This window comes from Triplophysa dalaica, chromosome 7 (assembly GCF_015846415.1).
Source record: "Triplophysa dalaica isolate WHDGS20190420 chromosome 7, ASM1584641v1, whole genome shotgun sequence".
NCBI lineage: Eukaryota > Metazoa > Chordata > Actinopteri > Cypriniformes > Nemacheilidae > Triplophysa > Triplophysa dalaica.
Genome location: NC_079548.1, coordinates 1,012,935 through 1,023,430, shown reverse-complemented (window position 1 = coordinate 1,023,430; position 10,496 = coordinate 1,012,935). Strand labels below are relative to the sequence as shown.

At 38.0% G+C, this 10,496-nt stretch overlaps 1 long non-coding RNA gene across 1 annotated transcript; it reads right to left on the bottom strand.

Moving 5' to 3' along the window:
* Window positions 1-6,914: 6,914 nt before the first annotated feature.
* Window positions 6,915-7,552, bottom strand: LOC130425702 (uncharacterized). Its single transcript, XR_008907092.1, has 3 exons — window positions 7,399-7,552; window positions 7,169-7,289; window positions 6,915-7,011 (listed from the first exon to the last, which is right to left on the bottom strand). It is a non-coding gene; the product is annotated as an uncharacterized LOC130425702 (long non-coding RNA).
* Between the last annotated feature and the right edge of the window lie 2,944 nt (window positions 7,553-10,496).

Below are 10,496 nucleotides of genomic sequence, written 5' to 3'. Positions count from 1 at the left end.
TATTTGTCTTATGTATGTCATCACAGGAGTAGATGTTGAGAATGACCAAATCTTCGGTATTTGGTTTGGAAAGATTTTGTGCTGTACAACAGTTCTTTGACATGTAACTATGATCTTTCTATGTGTAACGGGTTAAAACACAATACCTTTAATGCAGGCATTTACTTTATATTCACTAAAATCCTCCTTTCAATTAATTTGATTGTATTCAGTTTTTTTGTGAAATTTGCAAGATCTTTTGTTTAAACGATTTTGGGGACTTTTATTTTGACACTCTGTGGTGATTTGACGCTCCTGTTCAGTTCATGCTTTGAGCGTTTGGGAGAGGTTAGCGGTTTATGAGGTCTCTTTAAAAGTGATAAAATTTACCTGCTATGGGGGAAATATGCTTATGTTCATGTAATGTGTGTTATGAGGGGATTTATAGTGTTCTGACGTTTGTTTTGTGTGTGAATTGTATTAGTCAGGAAATGTATCAGGCATGTTGTGTGAATTGGTATGTTTACGATGAGTGCAGGCCTTGTAATGCATTTTATATTGTGTAGGAGGTGAAAAAGGTTTGTCTCGTGCCTGATTTGAATTCTGATTATTTCCAGGTATGTCTCCTCTTTAATGTACTTTATTCATCTGCTTTATATTTTGTTCATTTTATTGTTTGATTTATTCCGGTGATGTATTATATGATGGGTTTGGTAACCATTTGTATTTTAAATTTGATAATTCTTCAGTTCATGCTTTGAGAGTTTGGGAGAGGAGGTGAAAAAGGTTTGTCTCGTGCCTGATTTGAATTCTGATTTTTTTTTTTCCAGACCACATGGCAAATAAACCTCATTGAGATCTCCAGAGCTGTTGGTTGTCCAGTCTTCATTTTAAAACACAACGCAGAGTTATCAGTCGTGACAGCGGTCAGGAAGGACCGGTTACATATGGAAGGCCGTTTTGGCAAATATTTCTTAGTACATAAAGTTTACAGATGCTATAACGCGTGGACGCGCTATTGCGCCTAAAGACGTAATTTCGTGTGTATAGATGTCTTTGTTTTAGCCAATTGTGAGACCCAAAACAGGAAAATTTGCATAAAATTGATTTAACATATACTCGTGATATCATCATTTACGTATGCACGAGTGTAGCCCAGACTCAAATTAGCATAATTGCAGTCTATACCCAAGTTAATTTGTTCAAATTATTAACCATTTAAATCAGTATAATTACATATTAAATTAAATATGTACGTGATTGTCACAAAGCGTTGTTTTATTTGCTGTTCAATGTTATATTGTTTAAATTATACATTTTTATTATTCATTTAAGTGGTATGTAAATTATTGCAGTAAATTGTAACGAATCAGAACTCTGAATAGCACTGCAGATGTTAGAGATCCAATCGGAGAAAGACTCAGGTAGCAGCACTGACTCCGCCCCCCCTGTGAGCAACGCCGATTGAAAAAAAACAGCGATAGAATACAGAGAGTGGAAGAGTTATTAAGGGTGATTAAGGTAATTAATTGTGAAATACCTGTAAGAAATCTAGAATTTAATCAGCAATAAGTTTGTTACAACACTACACTGATTGGAGAAGTTTGTTAAGGTACTTACTTGCGTAGAGTTCCGGTTGATTCCGTCGATGATTAAGGCCAAATTAACATTAATGAAACTAACGTGGTTCATCTGGTGAAACATGGAAAGCGAGACAAACGAAAAAAAGCTATTAATTCATAGAGGAATCGGTGAGTTGAATGTTTATTTTGATAAATGTGGCTAACTGTGTTTATGTACAGTATTATGTGAGACTAAATAGTAAAAGCAATGTGTAAAGAGTGATTACGATGTCAAATTGTTGTTCAGAAATGCGTTAAATGATGCTAATGTAAAGAGAAATTACTAGGGATATTGCCCTGTTGTGTGCAGGCCAGTTTTGCATGTATGTGTTTTGAAGATGGATTTTCTATCGTGATTTGGTGTGGATGCATCGAGTCGTGTAAACTGAAAAAATAGATGGCGAGCCACCCGTAAACCGAACTTGGATCAACTTTCCTCATCTTTCCGTGGATTTGTGTCATTTCTGCACCCCGTTCATTCTGTGGGAGTTCTTCTCTTTTTGAACTTGAGTATCAAGGTATTTTTTTTCTTTTGGAACTGACACTTTCTGATGAAAAAAGGGAAAATTCACATTCTTGTGTGGTTTGGACAGATCTTTGTTATTATTACTGGGGTAACGAACGAGTATTGTACATTTTATTTTGTTGGTTGATAATTTCTGTCATTCAATTTGGGTAATCGTTTCATTCTGTAACTCATAATTGAATTTTGTACAATTTATTTTCTTTAAAAAAAGCTTTGTTGATTCAAAATCTATTTTTTTATTTGGCTAATTATTTCATTGACACTTTTACCTCTGATATAAAAATTTGTGTGTCCACCTTTGACTCCCTCGACTCCAGTTTCTTCTGATTGGCCCATCGATCTGATTTATCACAAATTTTGCCAAGCAAGTGTTACACGAGTCTTTCATACGTGACATTCCACGTGGTCCCATGTCATTTGTTTTCCCATATAAGTTAGCACTATTTAAATATACACCATAGTCACATAGACAAGGAAGGTGGTGAAAAATGTGAGAACACGAACCACCAACTGGCCCAATGGCGGAGTCCAAGTGGCATGGCGAAGAAATGTGCGCGTTCAGTCTTTCCAGCGCTCTGATTTTTTTAAGTTAACGTTATTTTAACATTGCGTAAAAACTCCAAAAAATAAAAAGGAAACCTCGTTGAATGATATTATTTGTATTTGACGGTCACAAGCTCGACAGTCTTGGTCATTTCCAGAGGTAAGAGACAAGTAACATTTAGGTGGCTGCCCCCTGCAACTCACTGCTAATCGCACCTTTTTTAGTCAGCCTAGATTATTAACACCTAATCACAAACAACAATTATTTTAAGCCAGAGGTCATGACCAATCTTACCTTCTCTAATGGCAGCTTTATATAATCATGCCATGGTTTCCCATGTACACTTAACTGGAATATTATTACTGTAATCAGAGTCTGAGACGTACCCTATTTAGATTGGTCAGACGGATTGGTTGTTCTAAACGGAAATTCACATTAACAGCCTCTAAGATCTAAATACACTTAAACTAATGCCAAGTTGTTAGCCGGATCTCTAAAATTCTCAGCAGGTGTGTCTTTGCTACCTAGACAGGATTCTAGTCCGTTACTAACCTGATCGGGGATTTGTGGTAACAAGGATTTAACGGGATACAATATAACTCTTTTACTGAATACATAATATAAGAACGTGTCTATAAATTCAGAATACTGCGGAACAATTCAAACATGACAATTTATTAGTCAGGTAAATGTTTCTTGCCAATTACAATTCAATTCAGAGAATACAAAAAAAACCATCAAATCCTCAAAGATTAGTCTACGAGTCTAAGACGCATACCTGACAAAAGAAAAAGATGCGATGGGGAAAAAACACAGTACTGTGTGTCTGAAGGCATAAACACAGCACCATGGGGTTCATCATAGTAAGAATTCCCCAGAACATTTTGCCAGCTTCCCTTAAATACTCAGACCAGAATACCCTTCCTACACACAACAACCATTTACATTGTAAAGGACTCTGTCCTGGGTCTGATCTGGCCACAAATGGGCATTTGCATGAAGACACAACCTCAACAGTGAGCAGAATATCTTTAAAGCCTCAAAGCTATGTTATGATCTGCGCTACTGCTGTGAATGAGACCATTGTACCAATCACACTGAGACATTTCAAATGATACCAAATATGCATATGAAGATTCTTTGTTCCTATAAAATATGGAATTTGTCAAATCCAGTTCATGGGTGAGCTTTGAATTGCTCTGAGTTCAGTTGTAGAGAGATGAGCCGGATAAACGCGCGCAAGGCTGCTGGCCCTGATGGCATCCCTGGTCGCGTACTCAGGGCATGTGCGGAGCAGCTCGCTGGGGTCTGCACGGACATCTTCAACCTGTCCCTCGCCCAAGCAGTGGTTCCAGCATGTTTCAAATCCACCTCCATTGTGCCCATTCCAAAACATTCCAGCCCAACATGCCTGAACGACTACCGCCCTGTAGCACTCACACCCATTGTTATGAAGTGCTTTGAGCGGCTGGTCCTGTCACACCTAAAAGACTCTTTACCATCCACACTGGACCAATACCAATTTGCCTACCGTAGCAATAGGAGCACAGATGATGCAGTGTCCATGGCGCTGCACTCCGTGCTCACACATCTGGACAATAAGGACACTTATGCACGCATGCTGTTTGTAGACTTCAGCTCTGCATTCAATACCGTAATCCCTTCCAAGCTAATCATCAAACTTGGAAACCTAGGCATTAACAATTCAACCTGCAACTGGATTATGGATTTCCTGACGAACAGGCCTCAGCTTGTTAGGTTAGGCAACATCTGCTCCACCACAACCACCCTCAACACTGGTGTACCACAGGGCTGCGTACTGAGCCCCTTTCTCTACTCCCTTTTCACACTCGACTGCAGGCCTGTGAATGGATCTAACTCCCTCATCAAGTTTGCAGACGACACAACAGTGATTGGTCTCATCAGCAACAACGATGAGACTGCTTACAGGGAGGAGATACGGCACCTGGCCACATGGTGCTCAAACAACAACCTGCTCCTTAACACCTCAAAGACAAAGGAGATCATCGTGGACTTCAGGAAGGCGAAAGGAGGCACACACGACCCCATCCACATTAACGGGACGGCTGTTGAACGTGTTTCCAGTTTTAAGTTCCTGGGGACCCACATTTCGGAGGACCTGTCCTGGACCACCAACACCTCATGCCTGGTCAAGAAGGCTCACCAGCGTCTCTTCTTTCTGAGGACACTGAAGAAGAACCAACTGTCTTCAACTATCCTGGTGAACTTCTATCGCTGCACGATAGAGAGCATCCTGACCAACTGTGTCACAGTCTGGTACGGGAACTGTTCTGTTGCTGAGCGCAAGGCACTGCAGCGGGTGGTGAAAACAGCCCAGCGCATCACAGGAACTACACTCCCTTCCATTGAGGACATCCAGAAGAAACGCTGTCTGCGTCGAGCTCGCAGCATTCTCAAGGACTCCTCTCACCCCGCTCATAGACTGTTTACTCTCCTGCCTTCCGGTAGGCGCTTCAGGTGCCTCCGGACAAGAACCAGCAGACTAGGAAACAGCTTTTTTCCCAGAGCTGTTTCATTATTGAACTCTGCCCCCCCACTGATTTCACTACCTCTCATAACTTTAAGTTAATGCTGCTATTACAATGTTTACATTGCACTACAGGGCTGCCATGCATGACTGAACTGTGCATGACTGAACTGTACCCACCAGTACTTCATGTATCTGCTCTACCGGACTGTTTACACACACACAGCATCATTTGCACTCTATACTGCTCACTTGCACACCAGAATATTACACTGAATGCTCATTTGCACTAATGGACTACTAACTGCATTAACTCATCTACTGCACTGTAACCTTAATAACTGCATTAACTCACCAACTGCACTGTAACCTTAATAACTGCATTAACTCATCTACTTCACTGTAACCTTAATAACTGCATTAACTCATCTACTTCACTGTAACCTTAATAACTGCATTAACTCATCTACTGCACTGTAACCTTAATAACTGCACTAACTCACCTCCTGCACTGTAACTCATCTATTACATTATTGCATCTATCGCATAACTAACTGCATCTACTCATCTATTGCACTATAGCTTCAATAACTGCACTAACTTATCTACTGCACTGTAACTGTATATCTGCATCTACTCATGTATTGCACCGTACCTTTAATAACCACATTAACTCATCTACTGCACTGTAACTTTAATAACCACATTAACTCATCTACTGCACTGTAACTTTAATAGCTAATGTCTGTAACTAATGCACACTCAAGTCACTTGCACTTTTGTATAGTCTATATTGTTATCTGTTCATAACCTCCTGTACATTAATGTTCACAGTATATATCCTTCTGTCTATATTGTTCATAGTACATACCGATTGTCATATTTTCATAGTACATGCCAATTGTAAATTATTTTCCTAATATTGTATTCTGTATTTATTCACACTGTATATCTGCACTTGCTAATTGCACTTCTGGTTAGACCTAAACTACATTTCGTTACACTGTACTTGTATATGTGTAATGACAATAAAGTTGAATCATCTTGAATCTAATGAGAGGGGGAGAAGAGAACAGATGTAAAGGTGTGAGTTGGTAATCATCATTCATTGTTATAAGCTGTCTGAGATGGAGATGCAAACCCTGTGGGGAGTTCATTGTATTGGATGAAGTTCTGTGTTTCCCGGGATATGATGCCCTTTTGGTGTGGACACCTTGGCACCAGCCTTACAATGGCATTCCAAAATACAAGAGTAAGAGGACTTATGGCTTCAAAACAGCAGACACATTCTTTAAAACGTTGTAATGCACTAAAGTGTTTACTACACTGTAAAAAAATCCTGTAAAATTTACAGTAAATTACTGGCAGCAGGGTTGCCAGCCAGTTACTGTAAATTTAACAGTCACCGTACCGTAATTTAATTTACAGGCATTCTGTAATTGCAGAATACAGGAAAAACTGTAATTTTTAATAGCAACACTATAATGCTGTATTTTTTTACAGCAAATTGCTTGATTTTAATTTACTGCATTTAGAAGAAATATATAAATCACTGTTTATCCGGTATATTTGCATACTGGATATACAGTGTTTAATATTTTTTTAATTGATACAAAAATACATTACAGACCAATTTTGTACCTTGTTGTACATATAAATATTTTTATTCAGTTACAACGTCATAGTAGCCAACATGGCTCTTTAAACAAGGAATGTTTAAACAACACGTTAACCAACATTACCATCATGTAACAACATCCCAAAACTAGCCCAAGTGAGTCTGTAAAACGGTCCACATCTTGATCCATCAGAGCACAACAAGTAGCTGGAACTATGGAAGAGAATAAAGAGAATAATGTTAGATATTCAATTTATAGTCAGAGAAAAACAGAGCACAACATATTCAGTCAGAGAATAATAAAATGATGTAATTCAATGATGAGATCTGTGTGTGTGTGTGTGTGCGTGTGTGTGTGTGTGCTTCTTACTTTTCATCGATTTCACTGAAAATTCATCATTGTGTTTAGAAGAGCGGCAACATGTGGGTTCACTGAAACCTGTTTCTTCTGTATCCTGCCATTTTAGATGTTCCACTCTCTGGATTATTATCTACAAAGAGTCAGGAAAAACAAAATGTTATATATTAAATATACAAAATATATTATATTAAAACACATGAATCTTTAAAATGCAGGTAAGGAAGTTGTTCAACTAATACCTTTCATTGGACTCCAAGAGACATGCTGCCCCATCCTGGTACTCAAGCCTGAATATGTAACATGCTATGAACAGAGTGGGAAGGCCAGACATGAAGCTGTGCTGAGCACCGTCACACACAACCTAACCTTCAGTAGTCAGCATCCAGTGGACTGCAAGTGTGTCCTAAAACAAACAATACCACATGTGACAATAGTTAATAGTTACTATAGACTTTTATCTTTAAGCTTTTTACATTTAAACTACATTTTAGTATAAGTGACTCTACAAACAAACTCTAAACAAATTACACAGAGTAACTTGCACTTAAAACCGTACTTACACTGTTAAAAACGCCTGTGAAATTAACAGTAAAATCCTGTTGTTTTCACACAAAAAACCTGTTATCAGAAAGTGTCCGTAAAAAATACGGAGAAACACTGTAAAATTGTCTGTAAAATTAACAGCAACAATTCCATTGTTTTTACGGAAAAAACCCTGTAAAAAATGCCGTAAATGCCGAAATTCTGTAGTTTTCACAGAGAAAATACGGAAAACATTGTCAAATTCTCTGGGAACTGAACAGTGAAATTCCAAAGTTTTCACAAGGAGTTTTTCTTCACCTCCACAAACACTTTTATCACCTTCACTTACAGACACCACTGTCACTTTATTTCTGTTGCACGTCTACAAAAGTTCTAATTGAAAATTAACACAAGTTTACATGTTGATGGTTTTGTTGATTCACCATCATGGGGATGATTGTTTGCTTTAGTTGTGGTCTTGACCCTTTGCTTTCCATGTGAAGAAGTCTTTGCCCAGTTTGATATCTGTATTGGGAAACAGACACAGAAACAGCAGGGTAAAAAGTTCAGAAAAAGCTAATGCATTAACTTGGATTGGAGAGGAAGTACATGTTTGAGAGTTTAAGTAGTGCTTTAATGTTATTCGTTGTCCACATCTATGATACTTTATGAGATAAAATAATATACTGAATATCTTCAACGGCAAATCTAAAACATGATAAATGTTCAAGCAGACATCAATAATATAACAGTTTGTCTCAACAATGGTGACAACAGAAAAGACACTTAAGATAAACGCAATGCATTCTGGGTATCATCAAAGCACAAAACTCATCAATGACTCCCAGCATGCATTGCGGCTGTAAGCTTTTCATTTGTTAGTCACCACTGTTAAGATTCATACACTGATTCTTGATTTATGAGTAAAAGACCAAATGCAAGCTTTTTAACGGTTCAAATACTTTTTATATTGACAATTGCAGGAAATGTGAATTTTAAATGTAAATCCATTGAGACATTTGTAACAAAAAAAACATTAATAATTAAACAACATCACAGAAAAAGCTTTTGAAAATATCTAAACACATTTTCATTTGATGTCATTAGCTACAAAACTATGTTTTATATAAAACAAAGTCATAGCAGCCCAAAGATAACTGTAACTTATTTATGACGGCTGAAAGAGGCCAACTAAAGTAAAGGCAATGGCAATTTATTTATATAGCACTATTTACTACAACCAGAGTTGACCAATGTGCTTTACAATACAAACAAAAATACATTTTGACATACACCAAAATAATCATAAACACGCTGCAAAAAAAGAACAGTGCTTCAACCAGGATAAAACGCCTTATCGAACAGATAGGTTTTTAGATTAGACTTAAAAATAGCCACAGATGATGTCATTCTAATAGGCAAGGGCAAATCATTCCAGAGTCTTGGCGCAGCTGTAGCAAAAGCGCGATCACCCCTGCACTTCCGCCTCGTCTTGGGAATAAACAAAAGTCTCTGGTTAGAGGACCGAAGAGATCTGTTTACATTATGCTCAATCAATAAGTCAGAGATACTTGATCACAAGCAAACCCTGATCACAAAAAACGGTGACTTTAATAAAGCATCAAGTCATGGCTGTTTCCTGCAGTCCCTGTGAAGCAGAAGTGATGATCGTCTTCAGTATTCTGACGTATTTACAAGATGACTAGTGGGTGTGGCTCACGTTTTCTACTGTGAATTGATTGGATGAATAAAAACAGGATGTTCCCGTCATTTTACGGTAGTTTGCTGGCAACCACAGCTGCCGGTATTTTTCCGTAAAAACTACGGAATTTGTATTTTCTCTTTTCTTTTCTGATATTAAATGTTTTGTGGGTCACCTCTAAGCTGAAGAGTGGACTCTGTGTTCAAGTAACGGTCAGGCAAAGATATTCTGATGTCATGCTTGCATGTTGCTTTGTTTAAAAGTGACTTTGATGCTTTAATAAAGAATTACAAAGAAATAAATTAAGTAAATGTAATGTTTTCACTTTTATGCATTTGGACCAAGTTTTCATTGTATATAAAGAAATGCTGTTGATATAAAATACTAAAATGTATTAAGTTCATTCACAGTTTGAAGTTTGTGCCCTGAAGTTTTAAACTGCAAGACTGTTTACGTTCTTTTCCTGTATTTTTTACAGAATTTTAGTGGCAACCACAGCTGCCGGTATTTTTCCGTAAAAATTACGGAACATTTTTTAAACAGAAATGTAAGCTAACTAACGTCAGGGATGTCACGGTCAAGATATTATCACACTGGTATTGGTAACGGGTCTCACTCTCACCCTCCAACGGTCCTATCTGGAGACAGTCCTGCTCTAACGATGAGGGTGTCGGTAACGTCTCTTACTCAAGCTCTCATCTGGCCTCCGTTACATAAACTGTATATCTAGATGGTTACGTACATTAATCACTTTACCGGGCTATCCTCCGTGAACATCGATATACCTCAAGCTTTGGTGACTCGTTTTAATTTGGGCTCTCGATTTAACGGATAAATGCATTTGCAAATTTGAATTACACCACAAAATATTCACGACCGATTGTGGTATTCAACACTAAATTCGCGTCAATCCCAACTTTCGAAGCATGTAACTTTTACCGTGTCTACGGTGGGCGCGATGTTCAAGATTAAAAAAACAACCGTCAACTTACTAAAACTGTACTAAAACTGTAGCTTCTCACATACCGCCTTCGCTCCTGGTTCCGCTACAAAAACTCTAAATAACATGAACAACTTCTGTCCTCAGGTGCTATAGCGACGGAGAATGTTTGA